Raw genomic sequence first — 13,187 nt, forward strand, 5'->3', positions numbered from 1 at the left:
CAAAACAGCCCATTTCATCACATGTATGGGGGGTGAGGGGAAGCTGCTGTGGGAGCTGAGGAGGCTGGGAAACCCAAGCATCAGGGCCTGGAGGAAGCCTTCTCTAGTTCTCCAGGAGGAGACAGGGGTAGGAAGGGAGAGGGTGGTTTTGCTAGGGAGAATTCATGTTTCCAGCTGCGCCTTACTTGATCATTTATAGCTGCTGTGCCAAACAGTGTCCAGAGGATCACCAGCAAAAATGCACAATTTTGTCTGGTGGTTACACCTTGGTTGTGCAGCTCAAAAAAAGCTCTCAGTGTATATCAGGATCTATTTGGGATATGATTTGTGTCAGGTGGATCTAGGTAAATATGCTGACCTCCCTCAGGAAAGTAACGTGACCTAAAGGCAGGGGTTCCCAACCCCTAGGCCATGGCTTGGTGTTGGGCCATGAAGGGTCTGCTGCCAGTACACAGGAGGATCGGCTGCTGGACCAGAAGTGACCACGGATCGGCAAACCACAGACTGGAAGTGACCAGCATACTACAGACTGGCAGTAAACCTTTTTTTATACTGAGTATAAAAAAGAGTTGGCTACCTGCCCACAGTATTCTGGTCACTGCTGGTCCACAGTTTGTCGGTCTACAGTGACTTCCGGTCTGTGGTTTGCTGGTCCGTGGTGACTTCCAGCCTGCAGTGACTTTGGGTCAGTGGTTTGCAGCCACGGCATAAAAAGGTTAGGAACCTTGCCTTAAGGGTGGGGCAGTCAATTGTTAATTACCCAGACCTATGGGCCCACTCAATGTAACACAAACTGATAAACCCCCAGCAACAGTAGGGAGGACTGAGCCTGGTGCCATACCTTAATTCCAAACCAGTGGCATGGGGGGTTGAGGGTATTGTCAGAGAGGCACGAGGTCAGTGAGGAGCATCAATAAATCAGTATTATCACTCTTCCACATGGATAATCATTGATCCAAGAGCACACTGAATATCAGAGCAGGCAACCACAGCCATCCTCATGAGCATACCCCAACTTACCAAGGAGTCACCTTAGACCACACCCTCACCTACAAACATCACATCCAAAAGGTCAGTAGTCATGTCTCTGCACCAGGATCTGCCTTAAGACATTTAGTCAGCACAACATGGGGTGCCAACTTCAAAGTGATCAGAACCACCATGCTTGCAGTGGTATATGCTGCACCAGATTACTGAGCTCCTGCATGGTACAGAAATGGTCACACTTAAAAACTTGACACTGCACTTAACAGTGCAAAGAGATTCATAGCAGGCCACACAACTTACACACACACACACACACACACACACACACACACACACACTCGTATTCCCAGCACCCTTGGGCATTAGTGACATAAAAAGACAGACACTAATGGCTCCCCTCCTGCCAAATTTCTGGGCCTGTGGAGAGCCTGGCAGGCTAGGTACTGTGGCCTCTTGTGTTGCACTAAATTTAGATAAGGAGTGGGGTGAATGGAAATGAAGTGATCATTCAGAGTAATCTGGTCTGAAATGTATTCCTACAGTGTTTTATACCAACACCAAAGGAGTCCCACACTGGGCACAACCTTGACAGAGAAGCATGGGTCAAGCTGAACAGATTTAGGTATGGATACAGACACTTCAAAACAACACTGAACAAGATGAACATCTTGGACAGCCCCCCCTGTGAATGTGGTGTCCACAATCAGCACAGCACTTAATCGAAAACTACAATTTTTACAAATGCCCAGATGGGGTAGATGGAATATGCACACTGAGAGGTAATACCAGACATTAGTTCATAGCTGGCCACAGGGAACATGGAAGGGAGGATGTGGAGGAAGGTTTGGAAACAGGGGCTTCACCACTGACTCATTAGTGACAGCCTGGGGGCAGGGCTGGTCCAGTGCTTAGGCAGACCACATGAGCTCTAGCCAATGCTGGAGCACAGCTTAGGGTCAGGTGGGGTGGAAGGGGTGAGTAGGGTGCCACAAAGCACCATGGATTGCCAGAGGAATGTGACCTACCTTGAGTCGTGATGGGAGCTGGTACATGTGTTGGGTCTGATGTTCATTATGGCACCCTGACTTACAGAGCTGAAGTCTGCCGCCACATCTTAGAATATAATCTGCCCTTTTTACAGTGCTCTTTGTGCCCTGATCATCTGTTCAGTTGCAGATCTAGAGTGCTTTCTGTGTACCTACCATACAATAAGTGTAACTTCTGTACCTGGCCTCCATGACCAGTCTCAGCAGGTGGAAATGCCCTTCCAAATCAGTGTGTTGATAGCCGATCTGGCAAATTATCAAAGATATAAAACTATAGCCCAGATCCTCAGCTGGTATAAACTAGCATCTTTCTATCAAAGTCCAACACCTAATTTAGGATCCTTTTGAAGTGACTGGAACCATGTGGATTTACACTAGATATAAATGTGGTCCTATTAGCTTTACAGTATAAGCACTTACACAAAATGCACAATCACAGATGAACATAACTTGGATAAAATATTTGTAAGGTAACAGCTGTCTAGGAACCCTTTCTTATGTGTCTAAAGCTAGAAACAGACATTGTCCTGCATCAGCTGTGCCAGGATGTGTCCCAGACCCACTGCACTGGGCACGGGCGATGCATAGGGGAGTATAGCAGGGCACTAAGCTACCTGCTACTCTTGGGAGCAATGAGGAAGGAGCCCAGGTGCTGGTTGCTAGCGCAACTGGAGGGAGCCAGTGACTCATACCTGTCAGCAGTCAGCTGACCAGAAGGGGCAGGGCCTGGCCCCCATTTAAACCCCAGGGCTGAGGCCAGGGGGGGAATTTCCTGCTGGCAGCTGCAGGGGAAGGAACTCAGCCGGAGTGCTAAAAGAGAAGAGGCCTAAATGCACAAGCAGTTTGGTACGGGTGAGGAATGGAGCTCCCTTAGGGGTGGCTCAAGTGATGTTTTAGCCAAGTGGCAGAAGTTTAGGTTATAGCCTAGAGGCTTGAGTTTTGTGTTTGCTGTTTATGTCTGGAGGTTTGGGTGAGGCTATTAGGGGATGGAGGAGGCCTCATTTTTGGGGACCCACTGTGGAGTGGGAACCCCAACGAGGGTGCAGCTTTTGGGATGAGATGAACCCTGGCACTGGAAGGACAATCTCAAAGAGGCCAGGGACGCCTGGTGCACCTGGGGGTGCAAGCGTGTGTATATATATAGGGTTTTTTTATGCTGTTGTCAGGACTGGCGGGTTGCCACTGGTTTTGAACCTGGGGCCCCTAGCTGTGGGGCTGGCACCCGTGCCCCTGGGCCAGGGAGGGCCATGCTCCAGAAGGGAGCAGAAAAGGGGGCCATGAGCCTCCAGGCACTTGAAGGAAAAGCTAGAGCCTCGGAGTCAAACCCTGTGTGGTGGGTTTGGATGGGGAGGCCTAGCTAGAATAAAAAGGGGTCAGGCCATTCTAGGACAGACCCCAACATACCCAATAGAATAGGCAGTCTCCCACTCATATAGTAAGTTCCATCAAGACGTGGCAGGAGAGATTAGAGTGAGACAGAGGATTCCAAGGGCACCCCACATAAGGTGTGGATGACCAGGAAGATGGCGCCAGGAAGGGAGACCCGTTAGAGGGAGGCACAGTGATGCCCTGATAGGGCTATCCCTGCTGCTGCTGTGAGTGCCATTGCCAGCATCTGCAGAGATCTGCCTCCACTGCCAATGCCACTTGCCAGCTCCAGCCCTGCTGCCAATGCTGCTGATGGCATCCATGGGTGCCCCCTCAGACTCAGGAGGCACCAGTCACCCATGTCATTGGGTGACAGAGATGTCATCTATGGTCTCACAAGGTTTGGCCCCTGCCACTCCCAGGGCTCCAGAGGCCTAATCCTATGGGGCATCTGGAAATGAGGAACCCTGAGTTCCCCTGTTTGGAGAGACATGACCCAGGAATTCTGTGGAAAGGGATTTCTCAGGAGCGTGTATCAGGCTGCTGTGCCCAACTCAGAGGGCACACCTCTGCTAATGGGGGAACCCCAGGTTTCCCATAAAAAAACTTCATGGTGGTACAAAGGCAACATGTTTGCAGTCTCACTCTCCTGATGTGTTGTATATGAAGCTTGGGCGCCTCACTCAGGGCTGTGCATTCTACTCCAGGAGCCAGGAACTAGAGTCATTTTGTGGAAGTATGCACCTATCTGATCATGCTTTATAATATTTTGCTGTTAAACTGTTTCTGTTGAGGATGTTGGGATGCTTAATGAAAGAAGGTAAGGCTGAAGCTGCAGGATGTCTCTTTGATCACATCCCAAGCTTCTGAACAGACTTATTCACTACTCATACAGCCATCATGCACTGCTGTTTTATTACAAAAGATGTTTAATCCTAGATGACCCCTGTGTTAAAGGAGCTAGTTCCTTTAACACAGTGTGATGCACTGTTGGCATCATTTAGCCATAAAGCCAGACTAACCATCCTAGGAAAGATCAATTCAAGGTAAGTATGGCTCCTTTGGTGGTGTACAGGCTAGTTATATAGAAGTGAGAAAGAGGTATAAGAAGAGAAAACAGGCTCTTGTTGGGATGCTCGTATACTAAACTAATTTTATTTTGCATTTAAATCCCCTTCTAGGTAGTGCCATGCAACGTAAATTAGGGCAGCCATTAGGTGTCCCTAACATGGTACTATGAGAACTGACCTACAAAGACAACAATCTGGGTCAGATGAGTGAAAAGAAGAGTTTTGAAGTTCCATACCATCTGGCTATAGGAACAGGATGCTGGGACATTGCAGGGCCAGCGGGGGTCTGAGTCCCTGTGGCAGGTAAGACCTTCCGATGGCAAGGCAGCCACGTTTGCTCCTGCTGTGTGCTGGCATCTGGCTCCTACAGCTGGATGGTGTGGGGTTACTCTAGCTCAGTTCCTATGGTGTGGGGAAGGCAGGGTACAGGACTGCTCTTGATATGGCAAACAAGTGCTCATCGCCACCTCTCCTCCCGAACCAAGACATTTTGCCCAAGATGCCAAGTTTCATAGATAGTTTCATAGATTTCATCCTAGTAAGGATCAACCTTTTTGGCCCCACCCCTTCTTAAGTGCCACTCCAACCTCCTTCTCCTGCATGATCCATAGCTCTGATCTCTCCTCTCTGCTTATTTGCACTGTTCTTCCTGCTCCCTGCCAGGTCTCATGCACCAAACAAAGCAGCTGCATATGGTACTCATGGCGAGCATGCTGCAGCTTGACCACCCTTTGTCTAGGAGCAACAAAACACAGAGAAAAGCTGGATGTATGGATTTACTGTTATTCAAGTTTATAATAGAGGCAATCCCCAAGAGAAGCATAAGCCTGGACCATATCCAACATGTGTGCATTGTGTCAAGAACCAAGTGAGGATTCCAACTGCTTACACCCACTTAAAGTACTTCTCTCCTTACCTGCCAATGGCCAACATCTATTTACTGAATACATTCAGATAGAGAAGTGAAAATCCTCACACCTATAGCCTGATATGCTATTTCTTCATGTCTACTGAACTTTGATTCTTCTACAACTTCCATTTCTGAATGATTCTGGTACTTTTCATGCAGTTAAAATGAAAGTGGTTTAACTGCACAGGTGGAGTGGGTATCTGTAAGGTCATTAGCTTGTAAGTAGCTTGGGTGTGCCCAAAATATTAAAGTAACTTCATAGGAAAATAAAAAACTCTTTTTCTGCGCTCAGATTAATTACCAAAGACCCAAAGGACTTACTATAGTATGACTAGGAGATAACTAAAATGGCTAAAGCAAATAAGCTATATCAGGTCAAGAAGCATACAATTAATACCCAGGGGATTGGCACAGGTAACTCCCATTATTATCAGTTATGCATTTAAGTGCCATATATAATAATTAGAGACAGAAAGGCTGAACTATGAGATCTACAAAACCATGAGAGCTGTTACAAGTACCTGCTTATGTTAATATTTAAATTTGACCCAAACATTTTACAACAAATTATATTTATATATTACATAACAGAAAATATTTCTTTTTGTTACTTTTGTTCTATAACTAGATTATATACTTTTGACAAGTATGCTTATACTTACAACCTACTCCTCCTTTCAAGCTATAAATCTTGGCAATATTTTGAATATTCATAATAAATCACACTAAAATCACCATGTTGCAATGTCTGAAAAAGCACTGAGCGGATCTTTTGCTGACATTATGTAGAGTAAACTTTGAAAAAATGTAAAGGTGTTTGCCTGAGTAGGTATGCAGTAGAAATGTATAAAAACTATGGAATCTGTTCCTAATTATTTGTTTAATTTATAGACAATACTACAAAGAAATGCACATCCTTTATCATGTATACTGAGACAGTCCTTTGTTTAATGATGAGCTTTCCACTTCACTTGCTCATTTATCTAATATGGTAATGGTGTTGCTGGCATAATGAGGAATCTAATTTTGATAGTGCTAATGTACTAATTATACAGTCATAGAATTTCAAAAGATTAAATCTATAAAATTTGGGTCAGATTCCAAAATATGTTTAATTCAAGCTTGGTTTTACATGTCAAGTGAGAAGAATGTTCATGGTGATTAAGAAAATGTATTGCCAGCTTTCAGGAAGAAGACAGTCCATTTCAAGGATCATTTAAAAATCTTTGAAAGTCTTTGCTGTAAGTCACAAGACGCTAAATAAACTTCTTTTAATTGGCGTCTCTGCAGAAAGATCATCTTGGAATGGGATTTAAAAAAAACAAAACTATCAAGCTGGCTGGGACAAGCCCACTCTCTTGCCCTAATCAGTAATTTGACTGTGGATTGACAGTCAATTGGTCCCCCTTCCAGTGCTCTTATGCCTAGGACTGACTGTTTCTAGCCGGTAAAAACAGAAGTCACAGAAACAGTATTAATCAGTGCAATCTGTATTTATATTGTAGAGAACAAGTTTTCTTTCCCTAATCTACTTTTAAAACCAAGATTCTATAGATTATAAAAGTGCACTCACTGAATTAGCTGGAGGCCACAAAGCTTTCCAAGGGATCAAGATGATATCTTGTCACAAGAACCAATTCGACAATAAACACCCTGGAAATGAGACAAGTCAAAAGTGAATATTTAACTTTGCAATAAGTAGATTAATAAGACTTTAGCAAACATATGTTAAATACTAAGCAATTCTTCTATGAATATGAAACAGAACGTACAACTGACAAATGAAAAGCTACCTGTAAAAGGTTAGCATATAAACAGCACACTAAACATCACAGGTGTTTTATATATAAGATCCTGGAATGCTTTAGAAAACCGGTGCAAGGTCGTCAGCTTAGAGCTATGCACAGAACTATAATTATATTTTACTCCAAAATGTGGTAGATACATTTTGCTAAGGTCAAAGCTTCACCCAGAAAACATCCACTTACTGACCAAAATACTAAAAAGAGACTTTGACACAGAGGATCTAAGTAAACTAGAAAAGAAAAGGAAGATAGCTACTACAGTTACTACAATTGGTGTCTCCCATCATTTACCTGAAGCACCGATCACGATCACCTACCTCTGTTATGGTCAGAGAAACCTTGATTACCTTGATGAGTTCATCATCTCTTGCATCTACGTTGTCATCAACTCCCTTCAAGGTAGTATCTGAGCAACCCCAATGGGATACTAAAGAATAGAACTCTATGCAGAGGCACATGGGGATGATTTTTAAAGTATTTAGGCACTTAGGGTGTTTTACATGTGCTCTGGAGGTTGGGGGGCAATTTAATTGGAGCATCTCTGAGAGTCGCTTTAATTAAAGCACCACATTATCTTTTGTATCAGCATTCCCACACTTCAAAATGGCAGTGGGGACACTTTAAGTAAAACTCATTGGACAAGCTTTAGTTGAAGGGCCTCTCCACCATTTTGAAGCAAAGGAATGCTGATACATGGAGGCTGGCTGGAGCATGCTAATTAGTATACTCCAACTGCTGTAATTACAGCACATCTACATGTCTACAGGCATCCTTAAGTCTGCAGACAGTTATATATGGGATTTTCCAAAGCACCTAGGAGAACTCTCTGGATAGTTAAGAAATTAAGTACCTTTGAAAATGTGATCCATGGCTCCTGTGCAGATTGATTAATTTTATATAATTTGTTTGACCAAGTCACTGTGCTACAAGGTAATTGCAGGGAAAAGAAACATCTGGACAATCAGTATAATACAGGACCTGTAAGAGAATGACTTGCTATGCAGATTGGTTTCGTTTAGGAGGTTAATAATTCCAGGCCATAGGAGATGGGAGAAAAAAAACAATATCCAGAAAAAAGCCAAAAATGTTCAAGTCTGTTCATATCAAGCAAGAATGTTGGACTCAGTTGTGCTTCAGTCAAAACAAATTACTGGATTCAAAATATGGGACCTGGGTGAAAAAATGGAATGTGGAAGTAGGAACTCAGACTGGAAAACCCAATGTAGTTTATCCAGATCCAACTAGATGATAATGATGGCCTTAACAACCAGTGAATGGGTATATTTATTTAGTCATGAATGAGAAGCATCTTCAATTTATCAGCTATTTCTTACTCAAATTCATGCATTGACTGATGCATGGTTTCTTATGTGGAACATACAACCCTGCTGTTCTAAATAAGGGAGAGGTGAATGGACAATAGGAACTAGTCTGAGCTTCAGTTCAAACAAATTATTTTTTAAGGTTCCAGTCTATCTGAACATGAACTTAAATATAAGAAAAGGGAGGGGAAGAACAAAAGAAAAGCAAATGGGATTTGGAGGGTCGAGTAGTAGTGTCAGTGTGTCTGATTCTTATTTACTTACAGACATTCACCAGTGCTATTCCATTTACACCCAGGGAGCTTATCCCTACTTATACCCATGCAGTGGAGATGAGAATCAGGTCCTGAAAAATTTGAATGAGGATTGTAATCAGATATTCAAAGGGGATAATGCAAGCGAGGGATAAACTAAAGGGGAAAGAAGGGTATAACTGAAGGACAGGATGAAGAAAAAGAAGCTGTTACCAAAATGAAAACAAACAAAAAAATTCCAAATAATTTTGGATAAGTAACAACAAAATTTGAGAGTTTTTTCTGAGATTAATATCTGAATGTCTGGAGGACTGACCATCACATCACCCTTGAGCAAGTCAGCTCCATTATAGTTTTCTCTAAAAGCTGTTCGTATTTAAAAAGTGTGAGAGGTGGACAAATACCTCAAATACAGCTATGGCAATATTCCATGAGGAAACACACAACACCTACCAATTGTCATCCTGTTGGGGAGTTCAGATTATTAATTTAACCAACCCTAATGTTATTATTGATCACTTGCATTACAGTAGTATCTACAAGCTTTAATGAGGATCGGGAACTCAAGATGCTAGGCATTGTACAAGCCCATCATGAAAACAGTACCTACTTTGGAAAGTTTAGATTCTCCATCAGGAACAAGGAACAACTGATAGATGAAATGAACAGAAGAGAGGAAAGAAGAAGATGACATATTTTGCAAAATCTAGTTGTCACATGCTTAGTCATTATCAATGAGCAGAAATGGGCTTGGCAATACTGCCATGTTTTTGACAGGCTTTGTTCTTGAGGAAAGCTACCCAGGAGGTTTCTATCCATAGCCATTATACCAATATAGCCATAACTCTTCAGTTTTTTTCTTTCCTTGTAGTGTAAGCTTTTTGTTTTTCAGTGACAGTTCAGTTAATTCAATTGACTGGCATGAACAACAAAAAAGGAAAAAGAAAAGAACAAAATTCTCTGTCTTTGAACAGTTACTACTTTTATTTGAAGGCATTTTGAATGATTATGTGCAAAAGAGCAAGTCAGTTGATGGTGCCCCCAGCCAATCAAGTTCATAAGTCAGAAATATCACTTAACTTGCACCCTTTAATATTACTGTTTATTTCCTTCCATTTACACTTAAAATCAGATGATCACCCAGGGCACCAATACATGTGGCAGAGCTCTTGATTAATTGAGTCTGCTGAAAGTCTGCTGGAGTATACTAATTAGTATGCTTCAGCAGCCTCTGCATCACGTGTATTCAGCATCCCTGTGTTTCAAAATGGTGGTGGGAATGCTTCAACTAAAGCTCATCAAACAAGCTTTAGTTAAAGCACTTCTGCCACCATTTTGAAGTGTGAGACACTAAATACATAGTTCCATAGTTTCTAGGGTTGGAAGGGAGCTGAGCAGATCATCAAGTCTGACCCCCTGCCATGGCAGGAAAGAGTACTGGGGTCAAACGACCCCAGCAAGGTGATTGTCAAGCCTCGTCTTAAAGACCCCCAGGGTAGGAGCCAGCACCACTTCTCTTGGAAGTTGTTTCCAGATACTAGCTGTCCTGACAGCGAAGTAGCGCCTCCTGATGTCTAATCTGAATTTACCCTCTGCCAGCTTGTGGCCGTTATTTCTAGTCACTCCTGGTAGTGCTCAGGGGAACAGGGATTCCACCAATGCCTGCTGGCCCCTCTGACTAGTTTGTAACAGGCCACTAGATCCCCCCTCAGCCTTTTCTTGTGGAGGCTGAACAAATTCAAGTCCCTTAGCCTCTCCTCGTAGGGCCTGCCCTGCTGCCCCCGATCATGCGAGTGGCCTCCTCTGGACCCTCTCCATGTTATCCACATCCCTCCTGAAGTGCAGCACCCAGAACTGGATGCAGTACTCCAACTGTGGCCTGACCAGTGTCACATTAAGGGGGAGTATCACCTCCTTCGACCTGCTTAAGACGCACCTGTGGATGCATGACAAGGAATGGTTGGCCTTCCAGACCTTGTCCCTACACTGTCGGCCCATGTTCATTTTGGCATCAATAATGACTCCAAGATCCTTTTCTGCCTCTGCACTGATAAGAAGGGAGTTGGCCAGCCTGTAGGTATGCTGCTGGTTCTTCCTCCCCAGGTGCAGCACCTTGCACTTGTCAATGTTGAAACCCATCCTGTTCTCATCCGCCCACCCTTGTAACCTGTTTAGATCCGATTATAGCCTATTCCTCCCTTCTAGCATGCCCACTTCTCCCCCCAACTTAGTGTTGTCTGCGAATTTGAACAGGGTGCTTTTTACCCCCTCGTCCAAGTCACTGATGAAGATATTGAACAGTGTGGACCTGAGGACCGAGCCCTGGGGGACCCACTGCCCACATCCCCCCAGGTCGAAAATGACCCATCCACCACCACTCTCTGGGTGCGGCCCTCCAGCCAGTTAGTGACCCATTTGACTGTGTAGGTGTAGATCAGTCCCCTAGTTTTTTAATGAGAATGGGGTGAGAGACAGTGTCGAAGGCCTTCCGAAAGTCCAGGAAGACTACGTCCACACTGCTATCCCTGCATCTAAGGATTTTGTGACCTCATCATAGAAGGCCACCAGGTTGGTCTGACAGGACCTGCCTCTAACAAACCTGTGTTGGTTGCCCCTAAGCATAATCTCCCCTGCTGGCCCCTTATGGACATGAGCTATGATAATTCTCTCAAAAAGCTTACCCAGGATCGAGGTAAGACTAACTGGCCTGTATTTTTCTGGATTTTCCTTCCTCCCTTTTTTGAAAATGGGAAACATATTGGCCCTTTTCCAGTCCTCTGGCACCACACCAGAGCACCACGAGTGCTTGTAGAGCCATGCCAGGGGTCCCACAATGACCTCAGCTAATTCCCTCAGCACTCTGGGGTGGAGATCATCAGGACCACATGTAACTCTGTGGTTGCTTTAATTAGAACAGCTCTCAGGGCACCTATACACATGATGGAGTTCTGCTCCAGCATATGCTTATTAACATGCATCGGAGCAGGCTTGATTAATCAAGATTAATCAAGTCTGCTGGAGTGTGTCAATTAACGTGCTCCAGCAGCCTCCACAACATGTGTATTCAGCACTATTGAATGAGCTTTAGTTAAAGGACCTATCTCCACTGCCATTTTGAAGTGTGGGATGCTGAATACACATGATTCTGCAGGTGCTTTACTTAGAGCAACTCTGAGAATTGCTCTAATTAAACACCCCTGCACTGCGCCACCCTGTAGCATATGTATAAATGCCACCAGCCCTTCCTTACTGCTCAGTCAGCTACCCTTATTTAAGTTTACATTATTAAGAATTCAAACTAGGGCTGACAACATCTGACTGAATACTTGCTAACTAAATCAGACTGACCAGCTGAGCCATGGCAGTAAAAAAGCAGGGTAAGTGTTGCTGGGAGAGACCAAGGCTGAGAACAGTAAAAGTATTATTGCTAATAATAACCACAGCCTTTAAATTCTTTTTGTCATTTTGGTCTGGAGGCTCCTGATTTTTCTGGGTTTTAAATCCATACCTGATCTGAAGCATTTGTGATAATTTATGGCCCAAAGCAAACAAACCACACAACACTGTCTGTTTATAAGCTTAGAGCAGGGATTTTTATTTTGAATAGTACTTCTTTTCTAGCAAATTGACCACACAAGCAGTAGAGATCTCAAAAATACTAAAGCAAGAGTATTTTTACGCCTTTCTCAGACAGTGGACACTACAGCCCAAGCTTTGGTTGGGGTGTGCCACTGTTCCTGCTGGGACCAAAGTCAAAGATTCCTGGCTGGAAGGTCTTGCCTCTCTGCTCTGGGTCAGACCAATTGCCACATTTGGGGTAAGGAAAGAATTTTACCCCATGGTCAGATTGGTACAGGTGTTTTTGCCTTCCTCTGTAGTGGGAGTGTAGCAGGACACTAAGTTGCCTGCTACCCTCAAAGCAGAGGCAGGAACCCAGGTACTGGTTGCCAGGACAACCGGTTAAGGAGAGAATTGGCCGCACCTGCACCTGGTCAGCTGACCAGAAGGGGCAGGGCCTGGCTCCCACATAAATCCCAGGCCTGAGGCCAGTTCCCTGCTAGCAGCCAAGGGGGAAGGGAGCTCTGCCGGAGCAAGCAAAGGGGAGAGGCCTGGCTGCACGAGCAGCTCCTGATGCTGTTATGGGATGGTGTATTCCCTGGTAGGGATTGAGTGATGTTTTAGCTGGGTGGCTTGGATTTTTGTTATAGCCCAGGGACTTGTGTTTTGTGTTTTGCTTTTTTAACTGGTGGTTTGGGTGAGGCTATTAGGGGATGGAGGAGGCCTCATAAGGAAACCACAGCAGCGTGGGAACCTTAGCCCCAGAGAGAGAGGGGGCAGTGAGAAACCCCAGGGAGTGTGAAGGCACAGTGCCAGACAGGGCTGCAGAAGGCCTGAGCACCAGGAAGGTGTGGAGTGAGACAGGGC

The sequence above is a fragment of the Crocodylus siamensis genome, chromosome 3 (assembly GCF_052110815.1).
Source record: "Crocodylus siamensis isolate JL-2025a chromosome 3, ASM5211081v1, whole genome shotgun sequence".
NCBI classification, from domain to species: Eukaryota; Metazoa; Chordata; order Crocodylia; family Crocodylidae; genus Crocodylus; species Crocodylus siamensis.